Below are 23,678 nucleotides of genomic sequence, written 5' to 3'. Positions count from 1 at the left end.
TACATACAATTTTGTTTTTATTAAGGAGTTTTGTTATGCTGCTTAGTCTTTTAGTGAATGGCCCTCTGACATCAAGCATGACGTAAAGGGCACTCATGGTGTTATTTCCTTGTGTCCTTATGAAACCCAATGACCTTACACTAGTTGTCTTTCAAATAGCATGCATGTTACCAGTGTATCAGGGAATTTTTGATTCCCGCCTCCTAGTGTTCCTCACTGGGTGGCAGTATTAGGCTTCTGCCAGTCTCTCCATGTGCAAATATTCATGTCATGGACATTTCCAAAGTTATCTGAGCACCAGGATTATGGCTTTCTAATGCAAAAGCTGTACAAAGAAGAAGAATTGATACATCTGAATTGTGGTGTTAGCAAAGGATATTTAACATACTATGGACTGCCCGAAAGTTGTAATGAATTAACTTACTCTGAGTATGACCATGTCTAAATTTTATCTCACAGAATTGTGACGCTATGCTAAGTCAATCCTTGAGGAAAAATGTAAATATATATTTCACATCTTTCTACATATAACTATGCCTAACATTTCTCTGATTCTAGAAGTTCATTTGGAAGCAGAACAATATGGAAATTGCATTTAAATTTTTAAAGAGTAATGAACTGTTGTTGATAATAAGACAGATTATAATGTAAAAATTAAAATCAAGTGATAATGCTCAAAAACACACTCATACACATAAACTAACCTAAATTCACATATGCATTTAAGGTCAGGGTGTTTCATTTAGGCTGCTTTTGGTTGCAAATGACAGAAAACTCAACTAAAAACTTTTGAACTATAAATATAATCATTAATTTGTCATCATAGCTATAAACTTCAAGGTTATGGCAAGCTTCAGGGTTAGTTGATAGAGTGTATCAATTTTGTGTAAAGGAGCCATACACACAAGTAAAATTTAGCTTACTCTAAGTTAATGTTCCAGTTTGAAGTCCTAGTCAAGATGAGTCTTGGTCCACCTGAGAGTAAAGTGATTAAGACACATCCTCTTGGATCAACAATTAAATCTTCATGTTGTGACTATTTATGAAAGGAATTGCTGATTGCGTTTGAGAAATAGATCATTATGCCTCCAGCTGACCTAGATGTAGACTTAGATCAACAACATCTACTCCAGCCCAGAACTGCAGAGCTGTGATTATCTGCCTGTTTCAGTAACTTACCTGCCCCAATGATCTCTGCCTCTGAGCCATAGGGTTTATTGGGTATAATCCCTCTAACAGTCAGAGTAAGGCCTCCCTTTGCTAGGAACATGGTTAGTCAAGAGAATCTGGGGTTTGTTCTCCCTTCATTGTGGAATAAATATTATCTACTTTATCTAAAGATTTATTAATATAAAATTCATAATTTATTATTCACTTTTAGAATTTTCTTTTCACATTACATACTTTTCTCATACTTGCTTGTCCGCTACTTTTTCTTGGCAAGACTCAAACCTTTTTCTTCTAGGGATTGTCTAGGGAAGAAAACTGTCCAGGAGAGGTAACTTCATTTGAATTTCTTGCAAATATTTAACAAACAAATTTATTATGAACTTGCATTGTCTTTCATTTAAAACAGTGATGATGTAAAAAGCCACACACTATGTCTGCACATATAAATGGAAGAATTATTTCTTAATAGAATGACCCAAGAAATTTCTAAAAATTCAAATTCCTGTCCAGGCTGGAGACTGTCTTTCATTGGCATCTAGTCCTGTAGATGGTTTCTTGTCATATTTTTTCTTGATATGTATATCTCATTGCTTGTAGGAATCTGGAAAGTCATGATTTTCTGGAGTGAGGTTGAAGAGATGTAGGGGCATTCTTCTAATGAGTAAAGGAATAGTCTTTGGATATGCTTTTTGAATGACAGAATTGCTGAAAATTTCTACTCCTATCTGTGAGAAGCTCTGTCAATGGCTTTTCCAGGAAGTTAAATCCCAGCCTTTGCCTTGTTAGGTACAGAATTAATGACTAAGGGCATGAGTATGACCATAAATTCTCAGTCAAAGTACAGTAATTTTTGGTTGCTTCATCGTAATTGATTAAAAAAAGAAAAATTCAAACAACTAATTTCAGTGATTTTTCCTTTTTTCTTTGTTTGTGTCACTAAATAACAGGCTTTGCCAGGTTAATTTCCATTATTTTGCCCAGTTTTTACATAGTCATGCAAACAGCATCTTCATTGTTTTTCCAGCACATTTTCCCAACAGGTGAGAACGTTCAACTTTTTACTGTTACTTTTAAATGTCTTTGTGTTCCAGGCATCCACATATATACTTCTACAGCTATCTGAAAAAAAAAAAAAAAGGTATGTTGGGCAGCTTGTGTGGAAGTATGAAAAGTGTTAACGACTTGGAACTATTTCTGGGCCCACTGATCAGATGTACATTGCCATGTGCTCTGTGATTTCAGATAAATACATGAGGAATCTACAATTACTCTCAATGAAAGAAGCTCTGATTTTCAGGACTAAGGACAAGAACCAAGAGGTGAGTTTTTGGAACATCTGACAGAGGACACTCATTAAAAATTTTACATGATATACAGAAATAGAGCTAGTTTGTTAAAAATATTTTATTGGATTAATTGTTAATTGGTAAAATTAAGCAAGAGAAACACAGAAATTAACCAGAACCTACACAGTCTATTTTGCTTTAGTATTTTATCAGATAGACGTTTACTGTCCGTTTGCCAGATAACAAAAGAAGCATGCTGTGTACTACAGGAAGTCAATAGGTTTGTAATCTTGGTTCATAGGATATGCGATATGTTAATAAAGATTTATAATTAATTTAGATGTATTTGAGCTAAATCCCAAAACCAAACCCATTGCCATCAAGTGGATTTTAACTCATAGTGACCCTGAAGGACAGAGTAGAAATGCCCCATAGAGTTTCCAGGGAGCAGCTGGTGGATTCAAAAGGCCGACCTTTTGGTTAACAGCCATACTCTTAACCACTGCACCACCCAGGCTGTGTATTTGTATTAGAAAATTTAAAACTATATATTATATCAAGTGTGTCAGCATGTAAAAAGAAATGTTATGTCTGGAAGTTTGATATGTGCTCTTAAGTATGAATATTTTAAATTATGACAACATTTACATGTATATACACACATACATATGTATATCTTTTTGTATATATACAAAATTATGACAACCGTAATGAGGTATACATATATATACCTTTTTTATATTTATTCAAAAAGAAACTGGTAATGAGAGGTTACCTTGCCTACTGCCCCTTAGACGTAACCCACCAAAAAAAAAAAATTTTTTTTTTTGGTTACTTAGACATATGAAACTGTAATTGCAATGTAATATAGAGGTTATTTTTATTACTATAACATTTTAATTTCTATTTGTAAAAAGCCATGTTCTTAGAAAAATAAATTAAATGATTTTTATTCTAGAAAGGTGTAAACTTAGTGGTTTAAGTTGACAGCCTAGTAATTATTTTAGTTTTCATAGTATCAAATCTTTGAGGAGTGAAATTATAGTGGATACTTCACATACTGATTATTTTACATGGAAATAATTTAGCTGGCCAATAGAATATTTATTTCAGTGCAATCCAGCATTGATTATTACTAAGATTAAGGACACTAGACCTTGCAGAAAATAAGTAGTTAAAAAATAATTAGATATAAACTATCTTTACCATTATATGCTTCAATAGCTGTGCCTTTATTAATCTACAGCTTCAAAAATGGTAGAACTCTTGAATCACCCAGACATATAGAGTGCCCTTTACAGCTGGTTTCTAAAAGAAAGCTCAAAATTCTTCTGAACATGTTCTTTCCCCTCACGCAAATCAATAAAATGAAATCAGCTCGTCTACATTTGAGGAGTAGTAATTCAGCAATCTTTTGCAAGAATGAATAACCCTAAAGATCGTGTTTCTATCTATATACATCTATTCTCTCTTATTTGAGTTTGTCTTTAACCATAAATGCTAGGGCCTCTGGGGGATCAATGTTCTTGTTTTGTTTTTCCTTTGAATTTTCTTTTCTTTTTCCTGTTTTCCTTCCTTTCCTTTCTCTTTCCTTCTCTCCTCTCCTCCCATCTTCTCTCTCCTGTTCTTCTTCTTCTTCTTTTTTTTTCTGTTTTACTCTGGTCTCCCTATTCCCCTTCTTTTCCTTTCATTGTTTATTCTTTATTTTCTAGGATAGGCTCTGTGTTTATTTGTAATGGTTTCCCAAGAAGTCTCCTAAGTTCAGGGTCTCAGAGGTTGGCCTTCCAGCACTCTTTCAGTACAAGAAGTCTTTCTGAAGATTTCTTACAAAAGCTATCCTCACTTAACACATTAACATCCCCATTACCTGTGTATATTAACTTCTTAAATATAATTTCTCTGCTTCCTGATTTAATTCTTCTTTTCTTTCATTTTCTACTGTTTAGTTCTCCATCTTATGTGTGGGTACAAGTTTTTCCTTTTTTCTGCTTAACTTTTATCAATATACTCACTGTGACAGGTAGATATTATGACATATATTCAACAACATAGATAATTCTTTTACAGTTTTATTCTATGTCCAAAAATGTGTATCTCTGAGTTATAGATATACAATATTCTTTTTATAAGTAATATACTTATTCCTAATGTGAAAAAGATCCAGATGCTTTGGTCTGATCAAATGTCCATAGAGAAACATTCAAGGACAATAATAAAAAGCTATTGTTTATTGATTCTTCACCAGGATCCAGCAGTGATGTAGGCACTTTACATGTGAAAACACACACACACAAATTTCAGAGATATGTACGATTGGTTTCCCCATTTTACAAATTATGAAACTGACACACAAAGAGGTTTATGAAGTTGCACGAGGTCACAGAGACAGTAAGCGGTGAAGGTGGAATTCAAACACAGACAGTGTTGCCCCAGAGTACGCATTATTCGTCACTGTGCTGTGCGCTCTTTCCAAGGGTGTCCTGGGCCTTAAACAGGCACACACTGAGTGAGAAAGTTAACCATTGTTTGGTCACTTGAATGATCAAATTCCAACACTGACTAGCATTTTTTAAAGTAACATTGATGAGCTTGGAGATTGTTGTTTAGTTACAAATATATAAATAGAAACATCCAGCAGAATAAAATAAGATGGGGTTTCACTGATAGTGTCATAGACAGTTGGACTAGAAAGGATTCTAAGATCATCTAGTTTGAATCTTTATTTTTCAATGAGTAAATTGAGACAGATTTGAGACTAAATATAGAAAATAACTAAAACTCATACCTTCTTACACTGAGTTTCAATTTTTCCTTTGTGTATGTTCCTTTTCGGAATGTGGAGATTGAAGTTCTAATTCTGACCACTCTCAGTGCCTAAGAAGTATTATCTATAAATCCTTCTTTCATTGTCCTCTACCTCTCTTTACAGTGTCTATTTTCTCCCCCATGGCTACCCAGCTCACCTGCAATGGATTTGAAAAATGCTGGCTGCTGAGGTACTAGTTGTTAACTGTTATGTGTCACTTAACTTCAGTTCAAAAATGTTTGCTGAAAATATAGATCATATTGTAAGGGTAAAAAAAGAAAAACAGTGCTATCGGGTAAGGGTAAGGGTACTCGCCACAAATACTACCAACTCAAAGTGCTGATTGTATTTCAGTAGAGTATAAAAGTATGTTAAGAGTTGTGGGATAAGAAAAGGACCCTTAAAAAGGGACAGACAATCTATGTCCAAATAATTGCTACAGGTAAGAAATCTACAAAAAAATTCTGTAATTATCTGATACATTTCAAAGCCCAGCCCCTTCAAATTTAATGAGAGATTCATAAAGACTGAAAAACATTTGAGGCAGGAAGGACCAAATTTCTAATAGTGGAATATCATAATATTTAGTGAGATATTCATGAAGATGGGTTATTTTTGGTGGTATGTAGATCATATAGTAAGGGACTCACCACAAATATTACCAACTCTAAGTACTGGTTCTATGTAAATTTATTTGTTTAGACTTTATCTTCACCACTAGAGAATGTTTCTTGAGAGCAGAAATCCTTTCCCTCTTTGTTATTGCTGATCTCTGCACCAAGAACTGTCATGTTTTATAAAAGGAGTATTAAATGAATGAAAGACTGTTGGACCTCTGACTCATCTTCTCTATAGAAGGTCCACTAAGATTTAGAGTTAGAGCCTCTTATTCATAGGCCCAATCCAGTTGTCTGAGAGGAAGTAGAATTGTTAAGAGAAGACATACTGGGATCTTTGGAAGAGAAACTAAGTAGATATTTCTAAATGTTTATTATGAATAAGCCACTGTACAAGATTAATAGTGAAGAAGAGCTCCATGACTTAATGGACATATTCACAGTGGTCTTCATGATTTCATTACAGGTCTTGGTCTTCTGAACTCTCATCTCTGAAGCAGGTCTTAAAGAAGAGTAAATGGGATACAGTAACAATGTAACAGAATTTGTCCTCCTGGGTCTCATGCAGGATCCTGAGGGCCAGAAAGTGTTAATTGTTATGTTTTTGTTCATTTACATTGTGACAATGGTGGGCAACCTGCTCATTGTCGTGACTGTTGTTGTCAGCCCCCATGGGCTCCCCCAAGTACTTCTTCCTTGCCTATCTGTCAATCATGGATGCTGTATATTCCACTGCCGTTTCCCCCAAAATGATTCTAGACTTACTCTGTGATAAAGAGACTATTTCCTTCCCAGCTTGCATGGGCCAGCTCTTTATAATGCACTTATTTGGTGGTGTCAAGGTCTTTCTTCTGGTGGCAATGGCCTATGACTGCTATGTGGCCATCTGTAAGCCACTGCATTAGTTAACCATCATGAATCGACAGGTTTGCATTCTGTTGCTAGTGGTGGCCTGGGTTGGAGGTTTTTTGCACTCTGTGGTTCAACTTCTCTTTGTGTACAGCCTCCCCTTCTGTGGCCCCAAAGTCATTGATCACTTCATGTGTGACATGTACCCGTTACTGGAACTTGCTTGCTCTGACACGTATTTTGTAGGACTCACTGTTCTTGCCAGTGGAGGAGCCATCTGTATGGTAATTTTTATCCTTCTGCTAATCTCGTATGGAGTCATCCTACGCTCTCTGAAGACTCACAGTCAGGAGGGGAGGCGCAAAGCCCTGTCTACCTGCAGCTCCCACATCACAGTGGTTGTCCTCTTCTTTGTTCCCTGTATTTTCATGTGTGTTAGACCTGTTTCCAACTTTCCCATTGACAAATCTATGACTGTGGTTTATACAATTATTACTCCCATGTTGAATCCTCTGATATACACCTTGAGAAATTCTGAGTTGAAAAATGCTATGGAAAAAACCTGGAGTGGAAAGTTAACCACATATAAAAGAATTTGCATCCACACTGAAAATATCATTGCTAATTCTAAAGCAAGAACTAGGCAATAAACGATCACAATGAACAATTAAATCAATTCAATGGATTCTCTAGGAATACTTCTCTTTATTGATGCAAAGACATCCAAAATGTAGAACGAATTATCCTTGACATTAGAATGAAACTAATAGAGACATTCTGGAGGCTGGACAATAGCCATAAGTATTTTTCCTGTTATAGTTAAAAATAAAACTAAGCTCACATTGTAGTTTTATTTTTCTCAGAATATACTAAAACAGGACTTAGAATTTTTTTTTCCCTTTTAAAAACAAAAAAAAACTAGTTACTTTCAAAAATTTTCTATCATTCCAATTAATGAGAAAACAATTTGGCCAATACTTAGAACAAATTTTAAGGCCCATGGTGTGGTTTTAAGATTTTACTGTTCATTATTGTATGAGCACAACAGCTTTTTTTTAGCTCCACTGTGCATTTTGTGTTTAAGATTACTTCTGTTCCTCTGGGCAATGTCTACATATTTACAATTCTGCATATTTTAGTGGAACATGAAATTGTGTTTGGTTTCAGACACCATCAGTGAGCAATTTTGTAGATTGGATGTCATTGATGAAGAAAACTCAATCTAGTTCTTGATTAGAGGACAGATACTACTCTTTCACTTTGTATTTGAGAATAACATTAATCTATGTTATAAACATTCATGTTTCCCTCATTAGTTATTATGTGCATTTTTTGTAACTCTTAAAATATTAGTTAGAGCTCCTGATTCTATCTCCATGAAATTGAAGATATGGAAAGAAATGTGTGATTTTCCGTAAGCAGCATGTTCCCTAAAAGTTGTATTAAACTAAAATACTTTTTTACATGGAGACTTAGAAATGATTTGTTTTGTTTAAAATAAAATTTTGTTTTTCAATTTTATGTAAAAAATATAAGTTTTTCTCAGTCTACAGTCCATCCAGGAACATCCCAAAACCAGAAAGCAGAAAGAATTTTCTCAGTGTAATATGGAACATTATGCTTAACAAGAGTTTACTTTTCTAACTAAAAGAAAGATTTTAAAACATTTCGTATTTTTTAAATCTTAGTGTGTAATTTTTCATGTATATCCAGCAACATATGCAATTATTTATAAATCTTGTAGCCTCTTACCTACAATATTATCAATATCATTGAAACTACGTGATTGCACTTCTCTGATGCCATTTCTCCACCTCTTCTCAGAATTAATCCCAATCCTAATTTTTAACCATAGTTAAAAAACAGTTTATGTATTTATGTATCCTTAAAGAATATTGTTTAGATTTTCCTATTCCAGTAGTTTCCTTATGGAATATTTGATGTCGTGTTGTGTGTTGTCTATGTGTAGGATCATATCATCTGTGTGTATGGATAGTTTTAACAATTCTTTTTAAATTTGGATGCCATTATTTATTTTTCTTGCCTTATCGCTCCAGCTAGGACTTCCAGCACTAGGTTAAATAGGAGTGGTGATAAAGGGCCTCCATGTCTTGTTCCTGTTCTCAGGGGGAATGCTTTCAACCTCTATCCATTGAGAATGATGCTGGCTTTTGGTTTTGTATAAATGTTCCTTAAATTTCTCTACTATTCCTATTTTATTTTATTTTTTTAATCAGGAATAAGTGTTGGGCTTTATCAAATGTCAATTGTTTTGTCATGTGATTATTTTCTTCTTTTTGTATGATGGATTATGTTGATTGATTTTCTAATGTTGAACCATCCTTGTATACCTAGTATGAATCCCACTTGGTAGTGTTGTATCAGTTTTTTAATATGATGCTGAATTTTTTTGGCTATAATTTTGCTGAGCATTTTTGCTTTTACGTTCATGAGAGATGAAATTTAGTCTGTACTTTTATTTTTTATATTTGTGTGTTTTCCTGGCTTTGGTACCAGGGTTTTACTGGCTTTATAGAATGAATTTGGGAGATTTCCTTCATTTCTTTGCTCTGAAATAGTTTGAATAAATAGTACTGGTGTGAGTTCTTCCCGAATATTTGGTAGAATTCTTCAGTGAATCTGTCCAGGCCAGGGCTTTTAATTGTTGGGAGTTTTTTTGTTGTTGTTGTTTTTGTTTTTTTAAACTCCTTTCAATCTCTTCTCTTGTTATGCATTTTTCAGATTTTCTCTCTCAGTTTTTGTTAATTTAGGTAGGTAGTGTGTATTTAGAAATTTATTTCCTCTAGTTTCTCGAATTTGTTGGAGTACTGTTTTTCATAGTATTCTGTTATGATCGTCATTTTTTAGCAAGGTTTGCTGTAATGTCTCTCTTCTCATCTTCTTTGGGCTATTTGTTTCCTCTCGTGTTTTTCTTTTGTTAGTTTGTCCAGTGGTTTGCTGAATTTTTTCATCATTTCAAACAACAAAGCTTCGGTCTTGTTGATTCTTTCTATTTTTTTTCCAGATATTTCATTTATTTCTGCTCTAATCTTTGTTACTTCCTTTCTTCTGTTGACTGTGGCCTCTTTTTGTTATTCTCATACAGCTATCATTTTTATTTTGGTGTGTTCTTCTATTTTGATGTTTGCATTTATTGCTATAGATTGACCTCTGAACACTGCCTTTGCTGTGTCTCAAAGGCTTTGATATGTTATGTTTACATTCTCATTTAATGCTAGGAAATTTTTGATTTCCTCCATTAATCAGTGCTTTTTAAGCAAGATGTTATTCAGGTTTCACGTATTTAATTTTTTTCCTTGCTCTTTTGTTGTTAATTTCTACTTTTATGGTATTGTGATTAGAAAGTTTTGTATTATTTTAATATTTTGGATTTTATCAAGGGCATTTTTTGGCCTAAAATGTGGTCTATTCTGGTGAATGTTTCATGTGTGTTGTAAAAAATATTCACTTTGCTGCTGTTTCTTGGAGTGTTCTATATATGTCTCCGAGGTCAAGTTGGGTGATCATGGCCTTTAGATCTTCTGTATTTTTGCTGCGTTTCTTTCTAGATGTGCTGTCTTTTATACAGTGGTGTGTTGAAGTCTTCCACTATTATTGTGGAACTGAGTATTTCTCTTCTCCATGCTCTTAGAGTTGGTTTTATGTATTTTGGAACCCTGTCTTTGAGTGTATAGATATTTGATTGTCATTTTAATCATAGTATAATGTCCTCCCTTGTCTGTCTGTTCAATTTTGCCTTAAATTTTATTTTATCTGAGAGCAATTTTGCCACTCCTATTCTTTTTTGGTTACTGTTTGCTTGATACATTTTTCCTATCTTTTCATTTTCAGTATATTTGTGTGTTTTTGCCAATGATATGTCTCTTGTAGGCAGCATATTGGTGAATCTTTTTTTAAATTCATTCTGCCACTCTCTGTCTCTTTATGTGTGCATCTAAGCCATTTACATTCAGTGTAATTATTGATAGATGGGTATGAAGTTATTGCTGTCATACTATGCTTTTCCTCTGTGGTGCTGACGTTTTCTTTGTGCCTCTTACTTTCCCGTGCCGAGTTCCTTTTTTTGCGGATTTTCTTTTCTTCTTTCGTTATTGTAGATTTTGTGTTTACTCTTTATTATTATCTTTTTTTTTTTTATTTGGATGGTTAGGTTTATTAAGTTTCTTTCTGGTTTCCTTGAAATTTACCCTTATCTTCCTTTGTCTGAATCAGTCATTTATTACTTGATATTGCTTTGAGTTCCTCTCCATCTGAAAGTTCTATACCTACCCATTTATTCTCCTTTTTATTGTTTTGACATTGTCATCATTTACTGATTGACGTTTCTGTTTTACTTTCTGAGTCTTTAGCTTTATTTTAGTATTGAGAGTTTTTACCTAGGTTGGTATCTGGCTGATGCTTACCTATGTCCTAGACTCTGGTTGTTGTCTGATGTTGGTTCTATTACAGAAGGTCTCCCTTTAATATTTCTTGTAAGTTTGTTTTGGCTTTTTAGAATTCCATGAATTTATTTTTATCTGATAAATACTAATTTTGCTTTTTTATTGGAGGGTTTTACAAGATATATTATTCTTGGCTGTCAATTTTATTAATTCAGGGTTTTATATACGTCCTCCCATCACTTTCTTGCCTGCATTATTTTTGCCAAGTAATCATAGTTTAATCTTGTTTTTCCCCTTTGTAAGCGACTTTTTGTTTTTTCTAGAGTTGCTCTCAGGATTCTTTCTTTATCTTTGGCTTTGGCAAGTGTAGTTATGATATATCATGGTGACTTCTTTTGGAGTCCATCCTATATGGGCTTCTTTGAGCTTACTGGATGACCACTTTTTCTTCTATCATGCTATTTTGGAAGTTTTCTGTCAGCATATCTTCAACAATCGTCTCTGTGTTTTCCACTTTCTCCCCCTGCTCTGGAACGCCAATCAAGTGCAGTTTTTTCCTCTTGATTGTGTCCCACATAATTCTTAATTTTTCTTCTTTGTCTTCTCTAATTTTTCCTCAAAGTGGTATCCATATATTTGTCTTCAACATTGCCGATTCTGTCTTCCATTATTTCAAATTTGCTTCTTAAGCCTTCTATTGAGTTCTCTATTTCTGAAATTTGCTATCTTTCTGATTTCTAGTTGCCTTTTTCTCATGATTTCTGATTATTTATTGTGATGTTTTATTCTTGTATTATTTTCCTGAATTATTCCATATTTTTGTCTGTGTTTTCCCTTTCTTAGGCTATGTTTTCGTTCATTCTATTTTTTTTTTCATGATTTTGTGTATTTCTTTCCTTGTGTTTTTTTCCCTGTATCTCTTTCCTAATGCCTTGGAGAGCTCTAAATATTACTATTTTGAATTATCAGGTAGTTCCACTGCTTTTTCTTCTGCCAGAACTTCGTCTGAATCTTTATTTTGGTCACTTGCTGGAACCCTCTTTTCCTGCTGTGTCTGAGACATTAAGGTCTTTTTTTCTTTATTTATTGATTGTATATTTGTTTGTTTCATCCTGTTTTTCTCTTTTGTTTTGATATCAGGATGGGTAGGCTGGGCATGCTTGCTGCTTGCTTGTTGTGGGTACGATGACTCTCACTGCATTGTCTGGTGGGCAGAGCAGCGGCAGTCAGGGCAAGGCCACATCTTTCTACACTTATTTGGTGAGGTGGGTGAAGGTGGCCTGGGTGCATGCTATTTGCCTTCCAATATTGGCCCAGAGGTGTAGGAGCATTCACAGCTCCTCACCAGATGGGTGGGGGTTTCAGATGCAGTGTGGTACAGGCTTACTTACCACCATTCAGCTGTTTGTCAATTGGTGGGAAGGCATGTGCAATGGGAGTCTGGGGTGGAGGTATGACTGAGTGTCAGGGATGCTATGGCCTTGGCAGCTGGGAAGGAAGATAAAGGGGAGGAAGTGGCATATGTGGCAGAAGGGTGAGGTGTGAAAAAGCTTGTTTTTCTGGTTATAAAGTGTTCTGTATCCTGTTGTGAGCTCCATGAAGTTCCTTCCCATCTTCCCTGCCTGGGATCATTGTTGGGTGTGCTTTAAGACGGCGACACTGTTCCATATCAGTTGATTGGGGACCTCCACTTCATGTCTCTCCTAGTTCTCTGTTTTTTGTCAATATCTTCTTTCATTCAGTATTTGACCTAATTCCTCATCCCTTCATTTGATGGTTAAAGTTCCAGGATTGACATTAGTGTCTGTTTTACTTAGTTCTTTTGGGTCTTTGCTGCAGAGAGATGGCATGGTTCACTGTCTAGGATGTAATATAGGCTGGATTCACGTGATTCACTTTTTAATATGAATATCTACTTTTTTGAATACCCATTCTTTTAAAGTCTTTCTAGTCCCTAAAGAATTTAATGAAACTTTGTTGAAAATACATGAGCATGTATGTGTGGTTCTATTTCTAGACTCCGTGTTTGATTTTGTTCAACTATTTGTCTAATTGTGCAACAGCATAAGAGAGTATTAATTACATTTGTTTTGTAGTCCGTGTAGACCTATGTAGATAAGGTTCTCCAGCAAGCTTTTTAGACTCCTAAAATGGCTACTCATGCCTCTCAGAGGGTGAAGGCAGAAGCTGCCAGGCTAGGTAAGGGCTATTCCCCCAAATGGCTCAATGTTCTGTCATATTCTAGAGATCAAGGCAACCATATACTTGTCCAGATTGATAAGGGTGAAGAAATTGACACCATATCTTTGGGTGGTTGTAATGTAACATGTAGAAAAGCATAAGATAGAAGAGTTGTGTCCACCTTTAGAAATACAATTTTTACCAGTTCACCAGAGGTCACAATAACACACATACTCACACAGGCGAGGGACACCCATCCTCTTCACCAACATCTTATCTCTTCATTGCATCAGCTTGAAGTTCAGGATCTCAATTTCTAAATCCATATCAGGTATGGATTTGGCTCCTAGGGTACGGTTCATTTCATATAGCTCCTAAATTATTGTTTTTCTGTATTTAAAGATATATGAACTGGAGTCATGTTCTCTCTTTCACACACACAACATACAATGGGAGGGAATGCAAGATTATCAAAATAGGCACTACACTTCAAAAGAGTGGCAAGCGAAAGACTATGGTGCTTCCTGTAGTCAGTTGAATTACGTCTATTGCAAACATTAGCCGAGCTTTTATTATTAAAATAAAACCTACTTTTCATATTAGATTTTTTAAATATATGGCAGTATTTGAATTCCTAAATAATACTTGAGAAATTTTGAGGCTGTATTGATGAACTTTTACAAAATCTCATAACTCCTTTTTTCATCTTTGCTTAAAAGTTATGCTGTTACACAGAATGAGTTGGAAAGTATTTTAATTTTTTTTTGTCCCAAAGTATTTTTTGCTGAAATGGTGAGTAGAACTCATTGATAAAACTATATGTGAATTGATTTTTTTGGGGGGAGGGGAGAAATTAAAGTGTCATTTATTTTAACAGGTATCATGTTATTATGATTTTTAATTTTGTGTGTTGTGTTCAGAAATTTGTATTTTCCGAAGGTTTCCTCCACTTCTTGTCAGTTGGCAAAAATATTGGCATGTATTCGTTCATAATATCCTATTTATTTTTTTATGTGATTTTTGACAATAGGCTTTGATTACTCAGGGAAATTAGATAATGGGGAACCATCAATGTATGTAACAATTTTCATTTCTGTCAAGACTGAGCTGCCTGAAGGAGAACTGGGACATGCCACAGAATCCTTCAGCATACATTTTGAAGTGTAATTAAGATGGTTTGTGGGCCGGCTATACCAAAGATCTAAAAGAACTGTGACTTTAACAAAGTAGAGTTTTGATTTTCTGTTTATAAAAGAAATACAGAGTAAGTTGACTGAATTGAGTCCCAAATGCTCATGGAGACTGAATTCTTCAACTCAGTTATTATTAACTCTTGACTTCCATGTTATTTTATTTTATTTTTTAATTTCTTTATTTTGGAGAACGTACACTGAGCCAAAGATACATCATTTTAATAATTTCTACATGTACATTTTAGTGACATTGGTTACATTATTCAAATTGTGCCACCATTTTGCTAGTTACCTTTCCACATTATCCTACCACCATTATCTTAAACTAACTGCTACCTAAGTTTCCCATCCAATGTTTTGAGTTGCCATTTCTAAATTTGATTTCACAAACATCATTCTTTAAAAGAGCGGAATGCTCAAAGCAGAGATAATTTACTAATTAAAATAATCTATTTTTTAGTTCAAAGAAGACTTCAGGGGATAGTTTTGGTTTAAGATTTAAAACTGTAAGAATATCTCTGGGAAAAATTTTCTTGTGCTCATGCATGTAAGTTGAGTTTTTGTGCATCAGCAATGAAATACTAAAGAGAAGACAAAGGAAAAAAAAACCTCCCTTTTACAATATCATCTAAAAGAATATAACCCCTAGGAGTAATCTCAGAAAGACTTTTGTAAAGAAAGGTGTAAACGAGTACTAAAATTGATTAAAGATGACTTAAATAAATGGAAGGACATTTCCTGCTCATGGATTGGAAGACTCAGTATTGTCAAGATGTCAGTATTACCTAAGACAATTTATAAATTCAAGAAAATCCACCCCCCAAAAAATCTCAACAGCCTTCTTTGAAGAAATGGAAAAATCAATCCTCAAATGTGCACGGAACTGCCAAGGGCTCTTAATTGCTTAAACAATCTTGAAAAGGAACAGAGTAGAAGGACTCTCAACTTCCAATCTCTTGACTTCCATTCTTGTGGTATGATTGTGATCACAGGATGGCTGTTGGAGCTCTGAACATTTTATGTGAGATCTAAAGAAACATCAAAGAGGAAGGGTAAAAGGGAGTTTGGCTTCCAGTTGAATCATCTCACTTCCTGTGTGTCTCACTTAATGACTTTAACTTGTGTCTTATAAAAATATGCCACATTAATTTTCAAAGAATGCTGGGAAATTTAATTTTTTTTTTTTTAAATCTGGGATTATTGGCTTCCCTGGTAGTATAAGGTATAACACTAAGGTGGAGGGGATAGAAAATATAAAGAAGGCAACCAGAACTCTACAATTTCTACAAATTTTCATTCTCTTTATGACCATTTCCAAGTGATGGAATTTCCTCCCAACCACAGGGACAGAGTTCCTTGAAGCTTTTTGTAAAAAGAAACAGTTGGTAGTGTTTTCCTCAGAAAGGGCTGTGTGATAAGACTTAGAATTCCTAGATTTTCAAGCTACTCCTTTAATTTTTTTATTCTTCCTTTTTTTTTCCTGTTCAATACAGATTTTACCAATTTGCCTGTCTGAAAACTCCTTCTGTAAAAAACTCAAGACTCTTACTGCTAGTGTGAAATATTAGTTTTCTAGGGCTGCGATAAGAAAATTCTGCAAAGTAGGTAGCTTTAAACAACAGAAAGTTAGTCTCAGTTCTGGAGGCAGAGGTTCAGCATCAGGGTATCAACTGTGTTGATTCTTTCTGAGGCTTTGAAGGAGTTCTGCTCTATTCCTCTTCTAGCTCCTAATAGCTCCAGGAATTCCTGAGTTTCTACTGCAGCATCACATGGCATCCTTCATCTCTCTCTCTTTGTGTGTATCTTCTCTTTTATAAGATCACCAGTGTGACCCACCCTACTCCAATAAAATCTCATATTGATCTAACTGATAACATCTTCATGAACCTATTTACAAACAGAGTCACATTCACAAGCATAGGCGTTTGAACTTCAACTTATGTTTGTGAGGGACACAATTCAATCCATAACAGGTGAGAACCCTGCTTTATGCATATTTGAATTAAACTTTGAATGATTTGTTCTGAAATCAGTATTCTTGGTCCAGTGGGAGCGAGTTCAGATGTCATCTGATAGGTATTACACATTCGAAAGGTTTGCCTATTTTGGAGGTCAAGGTTTAAAAAAGAGAATTTTTACATATTTAGGTTCTCCCCAATCTGGACTCTTCCCTTTGGATGACTTGACCTCAGGTTATATACTTTTGTGATTTTTTTTCCCCTGAAGACCTGGGTCTGTAAATACTATTTTACATGGGTGATTATTCTTGTAGCATCTTTGGAGATGCAGACCCTACTCTCAGAATTACGATTAAGGTCCCAATGAATTTAATGATGGAAGCATCACCCTTTGAGATGCATCAATTAAATGACTCCACAATATTTTTTGTACTTCATATGTAAATAAAATGTCCAAAGGTTCTTACATTACCCCAGAGAGTGCTTACCTATGTGAGTATTTACATGACTGGTTGTTTTAGGAATTGAAATGTTGGAGCCAAAGCATAATGAAATATTAAAATGAAATTATTCTCCATCCTTCATGCATATCAAAGTTTAACTATGTTGTAAGAAGTCAGGCCAGTATAACAGATTGAGCATCAAAATGTTGTAAGGGTTACTTCACTTCTAAACCACAAAATGCAAAATGTTTCTCTAAACTATTCACAGTTCTCTCTTCCACAAAATTTTCTTTTTGTTTATTTTTTTCACCTAATAGGATTTATGTAACATTTGATTTTTTTAGAACAGATTATGCCAGGATTAGGGTTTTTGACTCTTTGCTTATAATGAAGATTCGGAATTCTTTTGGTTAGAAGACCTTTTTTAAAAAATAATTTTTATTGTTCTTCAAGTGAAAGATTACAAATCAAGTCAGTCTCTCACATATAAACTTATATACACCTCACTACATACTCCCGATTACTCTCTGCCTAATAAGACAGCCCACTCTCTCCTTCCAGTCTCTCTTTTCGTGATCTTTTGCCAGCTTCTAACCCCCTCTACCCTCCCATCTCCCCTAAAGACAGGAGATGCCAACATAGTCTCAAGTGTCCACCTGATGCAAGTAGCTCACTCCTCATCAGCATCTCTCTCCAACTCATTGTCCAGTCCAATCCATGTCTGATGAGTTGGCTTTGGGAATGGTTCCTGTCCTGGGCCTACGGAAGGTTTGGGGACCGTGACCACCGGGGCCCTTCTAGTCTCAGCCAGACCATTAAGTCTGGTCTTTTTATGAGAATTTGGAGTCTGCATCCCGCTGTTCTCCTGCTCCCTCAGGGGTTCTCTGTTGTGTTCCCTGTCAGGGCAGTCATCGGTTGTGGCCAGGCACCATCTAGTTTTTCTGGTCTCAGGATGATGTAGTCGCTAGTTGATGCAGCCCTTTCTGTCTCTTGGGGTCGTAATTACCTTGTGTCCTTGCTGTTCTTCATTCTCCTTTGGTCCAGGTAGGTTGAGACTTATTAAATGCATCTTAGATGGCCGCTTGCTAGCGTTTAAGACCCCAGACACCAGTCTTCAAAGTGGGATGCAGAATGTTTTCTTAATAGATTTTATTATGCCAAGTGACTTAGATGTCCCCTGAAACCATGGCCCCTAAACCCCTGCCCCTGCTACTCTGACCTTCGAAGCATTCAGTTTATTCAGGAAACTTCTTTGCTTTTGGTTTAGTCCAGTTGTGCTGACCTCCCCTGTATTAAGTGTTGTCCCTCCCTTCATCTAAAGTAGTTCTTATCGACTAATTAGTAAATATCCCTCTCCCATCGTCCCTCCCTCCACACTCTTGTAACCACAAAAGAATGTGTTCTTCTCAGTTTAAACCATTTCTCAAGGTCTTATAATAGTGGTCTTATACAATTTTTGTCCTTTTGCAACTGACTAATTTCACTCAGTGTAATGCCTTCCGGGTTTCTCCATGTTATGACATGTTTCACAGATTCCGCACTAATTCTTTATTGTTGCATAGCATTCCATTGTGTGAATGTACCATAATTTATTTATCCATTCATCCGTTGATGGGCACCTTGGTTGCTTCCATCTTTTTGCTATGGTAAACAGTGCTGCAATAAACATGGGTGTGCATATATCTGTTCATGTAAAGGCTCTTGTTTCTCTAGGATATATTAGGAGGAGTGGGATTGCTGGATCGTATGGTCGTCCTATTTATAGCTTTTTAAGGAAGCGCCAAATCGATTTCCAAAGTGGTTGTACCATTTTACATTCCCACCAGCAGTGTATAAATGTTCCAATCTCTCCAAAGCCTCTTCAACATTTATTCTTTTGTATTTTTTGGATTAATGCCAGCCTGTTTGGAGTGAGATGGAATCTCATTGTAGTTTTCATTTGCGTTTCTCTAACGGCTAGTAATAGAGACAATTTCCTCATGTATCTGTTAGCCACCTGAATGTCTTCTTTAGTGAAGTGCCTGTTCATATCCTTTGCCCAATTTTTAATTGGGTTGTTTGACTTTTTGTGGTTGAGTTTTAGCAGAATCATGTAGATTTTAGAGATCAGGCGCTGTTCTGAGATGTCATAGCTGAAAAATTTTTCCCAATCTGTAGCTGGTCTCTTTACTCTCTTCGTGAAGTCTTTAGAGGAGCATAGGTGTTTGATTTTAGGAGCTCCCAGTGATCTGGCTTCTCTTCGGCATTTTTAGTAATGGTTTGTATTCTGTTTAAGTCTTTTATTAGGACTCCTAATGTTGTCCCTATTTTTTCTTCCATGATTTTTATCGTTTTAGACTTTATGTTTAGGTCTTTGGTCCATTTGGAGTTAGTTTTTGTGCATGGTGCCAGGTATGGGTCCTGTTTCATTTTTTTGCAAATGGATATCCAGTTATGCCAGCACCATTTGTTAAAAAGACTATCTTTTCCCCAATTAACTGACACTGGGCCTTTGTCAAATATCAGCTGCTCACATGTGGATGGATTTATATCTGGGTTCTCAATTCTGTTCCATTGGCCTATGTGTATGTTGTCGTACCAGTACCAGGCTGTTTTGACTACTGTGGCTGTATAATAGGTTCTGAAATCAGGTAGAGCGAGGCCTCCCACTGTGTTCTTCTTTTTCAGTAATGCTTTACTTATCCGAGGCTTCTTTCCCTTCCATATGAAGTTGGTGATTTGTTTCTTCATCACATTAAAAAAATGTCATTGGAATTTGGATTGGAATTGCATTAAATGTACAAATCGCTTTTGGTAGAATAGACATTTTTATAATGGTAAGTCTTCCTATCCATGAGCAAGGTATGTTTTCCCACTAATGTAGGTCCCTTTTGGTTTCTTGCAGTAGTACCTTGAAATTTTCTTTGTATAGGTCTTCTACATCTTTGGTAAGATTTATTCCTGAGTATTTTAACTTCTTAGAGGCTACTGTGAATGGTATTGATTTGGTGATTTCCTCTTCGATGTTCTTTTTATTGATATAGAGGAATCCAACTGATTTTTGTATGTTTATCTTGTTACCTGATACTCTGCTGAATTCTTCTGTTAGTTTCAATAGTTTTCTGGAGGATTCCTTAGGGTTTTCTGTGTATAAGATCATGTCATCTGCGAATAGAGATAATTTTACATCTTCCTTGCCAATCTGGATGCCCTTTATTTCTTTATCCAGCCTAGTTGCTCTGGCTAGGACCTCCAACACAATGTTGAATAAGAGTGGTGATAAATGGCATCCTCGTCTGGTTCCCATTCTCAAGGGAAATGCTTTCAGCGTCTCTCCATTTAGGATGATGTTGGCTGTTGGGTTTGTATAAATGCCCTTCATTATGTTGAGGAATTTTCCTTGTATTCCTATTTTGCTGAGAGTTTTCCTCATGAATGGGTGTTGGACTTTGTCAAATGCCTTTTCTGCATCAATTGATAAGATCATGTGGTTTTTGTCTTTCGTGGATGGTGGATATATGGTGGATTACTTTAATTGTTTTTCTAATATTGAACCAAAATTGCATAAAAAAACAAAAACATACCTGGTATAAATCCCACTTGGCCGTGGTGGATTATTTTTTTGATATGTTGTTGAATTCCATTGGCTAGAATTTTGTTGAGGATTTTCACATCTATGTTCATGAAAGGCATAGGTCTGTAATTTTCTTTTTTCGTGGTGTCTTTAGCTGGTTTTTGTATCAGGGATATGCTGGCTTCATAGAATGAGCTAGGGAGTATTCTGTCCTTTTCTCTGCTTTGAAACACTTTTAGTAGTAGTGGTGTTAACTCTTCTCTTAAAGTTGTGTAGAGTTCTGCAGTGAAGCTCTCTGGGCCAGGGCTTTTTTTGTTGGGAGTTTTTTGATTACCTTTTCAATCTCTTCTTTCATTATGGGTTTATTTAGTTGTTCTACTTCTGTTTGTGTTAGTTTAGGTTCTAGGAGTTCATCTATTTCTTCTAGGCTTTCAAATTTCTTAGAGTACAATTTTTCGTAGTAATCTGATATGATTCTTTTAATTTCAGTTGGGTCTGTTGTGATATGGCCCATCTCGTTCTTATTCGGGTTATTTGTTTCCTTTCCTGTATTTCTTTACTCCGTCTGGCCAATGGTTTATCATTTTTTTTTTTATTTTTTTCAAAGAACCAGCTTTTGGCTTTTTTAATTCTTTCAATTGTCTTTCGGTTCTCTAATTCATTTAATTCTGCTCTAATTTTTATCATTTGTTTTCTTCCGGCACCTGACAGATTCTTTTGTTGCTCTCTTTCTATTTGTTCAAGTTGTAGGAACAGTTCTCTGATTTTGGCTCTTCTGTATGCATGTGTGCATTTATTGAAATAAATTGACCTTTGAACACTGATTTGGCTGTGTCCCAGAGGTTTTGATAGGAAGTGTTTTCAGTTTCATTGCATTCTATGAATTTCTTTATTCCTAGGGGACATTTTTTATATTTGTATTAGAAGTCCCAATAATTTAAAAGGTTAGAATTTTATGAAAGGTTGAGGCAGACTTCCTGAAGCATGGAAAGTTTGGCCACAGAGAAACATTTCTAGTTCAGGTGATGGTCCGTCTACTATCTTACTGTCTGTGTTCTCAGAGATGGCAACAGTGTATGAGGCTGTTATCTTTTAAGACATGGGAGAAGGAATAACAATCCAGAACTTGGACTGAATGACTGTTTCATTATGAGGGAAACTCAGGAAATGTTTTTACACGTAAGAGTCTTCACTAGGGTTTATATTATGCAAGAGTACATTGGTAGTGTGATTTGGAAAGTTGTAGTCCTTTAAAAGTTCTCCGGAGTTATTTTGATAATCAGCCATGTTAGAGAACCTTTGTGGTCGATAAAAAATATGGGGATTGACTTAATTCTGAAATATCCTTTTGGATATTTTCATACTATTCATATATAGAGGATATTTACCTCCTGTAACATCAATATTCTTAGAAACTAGTTTAAAGGGTAAGTATGTGGGGGTTATTTTAATGGACAGAGATTTGCAAATATCATATAGTATCAACAGAAGTGCTCTGTAATCTGTTAATAATTAGAGTATAATGTAAATCTTTAAACATTGAATGAGTGACTTTCAAGGACCTAAGATGATACTTATGAAAAGCAGGTTATTATTTCAATTCACAGGAGTAATAGGTTGGGTAAGAAGAGGACTGAAATTGTTCAGTAGACTTACCAAATAGAAGGTGTGTTTATAAAGAAAAGCACAGAATTGGGGTGCGTGCTTGAAATAGATGTGGAGCAGATGGATTAATATTTTAAACAATGGAGATAGAACACTGTAGAAAAATCAAAAAATTTTTACTGCAGGAAATGGAGGAGATAATTACAGGAGGACTATTTTAAGAGTGATAAAGAGATGGGATCTAGTGCACACACAGAGGTTTTGGTCATAGAAACAGAAAATTCATGCATTGTTAAGAAGAGGTCCAGCAGAATTATGATGTCAGATATTGAAGCAAATGTCAATAGGGGCTTCAAGAGTAACTGGATATCATTACTAGGATTATTTTAAGAGAAACCAGGGTTGGTTAATATTGAAGATATTTATGATATACTTTGTGTGTATGTGTGTGCGCCATCTTTTTCATTTTTCCCTTGGAATCTCTTCTCTCATCTTTTTCACTCCTGCACACACAGCATCAGCAAAAAAAGTAAACTATTTACAACAAATATTGTATCTTTCCATGTTTTATTCATGCTCATAAATTTTTATTTTGTTTTATAATAGTATTGTTCATAATTTTATGCTTATTTCTTTGTTGCTCAACAGTACCTTGTCAGCAGTAATTTTTAAAATTGTGAAGATGTCCATGGGGATTTCAGTTATTAGTTAAAAAGGTTCTGCCATTCGTAGAATGCCGAAAAAAAAATCTCTTTTATTAACATGAGAGTGAATATTAAGTAAATCTTCCTTTATTTTTATATTAAAACCTTATTCTATTTAGATTTTATTTTTATAAATAGTATTAATTATATATACACAATTTTATTTTCAACCAGATGTGACGAGTTAGTGTGGTAACCGTAATTATTTCATAATCTACTCTTTTCCCTTAAGTTTCTAATTACTTGTTTGTCTTTCATTATTTGATAAGATTACTGAAGTTATAGAGCATATTTTAATCAACCTTACATTCCTAAAATATTGTACAGGGTTGAAACATAATAAGTCATAATTCCTATTTGTTGAATGAGTAAATAAATTATCTGGAGATTTCTTAAAGTCACTAGTTGCCATTATATTTACAGGTAAATTTGTCCTGAACTCTGAAATAACGACACACATAAGAACACATGGAACAATGGAACAATGTGACTGAGTTTGTCCTCTTAGGGCTCACTCAGAGTCTCCAGGGTCAGAAAATATTTTTTGGTGTGTTCTTGCTCATCTGCGTTGTGACAATGGTGGGAAACCTAATTTTTGGCGTGATGGTTGTGGTGAGCCCAACACTGGATATCCCTATGTACTTCTTTCTTAATTACTTACCATTAGTGGGTGCTGTTTATTTACTACAGCTACCCCAAATAAAATTACAGACTTACTCTATGAGAAGAAAACCATTTCTTTTCAGGTTGCCTGACCCAGCTTATTGCAGAACACTTATTTGGTGGTTCTGAGATTTTACTTCTTTCTGGTGGTCATGGCCTATGATCGATACTTGGCTATCTGTAGACCCCTGCATTATATGATAACCATGAACCCACAGGTGTGTGTCCTGCTGCTGCTGGTGACCTG

General features: G+C 35.2%; 1 pseudogene; it reads left to right on the top strand.

Annotated features, from left to right (window-relative positions):
- Positions 1 to 6,396: 6,396 nt before the first annotated feature.
- LOC100663112 (olfactory receptor 4A5-like) lies at positions 6,397 to 7,378 on the top strand (annotated as a pseudogene).
- Positions 7,379 to 23,678: the final 16,300 nt, after the last annotated feature.

Source organism: Loxodonta africana, chromosome 7 (assembly GCF_030014295.1).
Source record: "Loxodonta africana isolate mLoxAfr1 chromosome 7, mLoxAfr1.hap2, whole genome shotgun sequence".
NCBI lineage: Eukaryota > Metazoa > Chordata > Mammalia > Proboscidea > Elephantidae > Loxodonta > Loxodonta africana.
The sequence above is the reverse complement of the archived record's forward strand: the minus strand, read 5'-3'. Positions and strand labels throughout refer to the sequence as shown.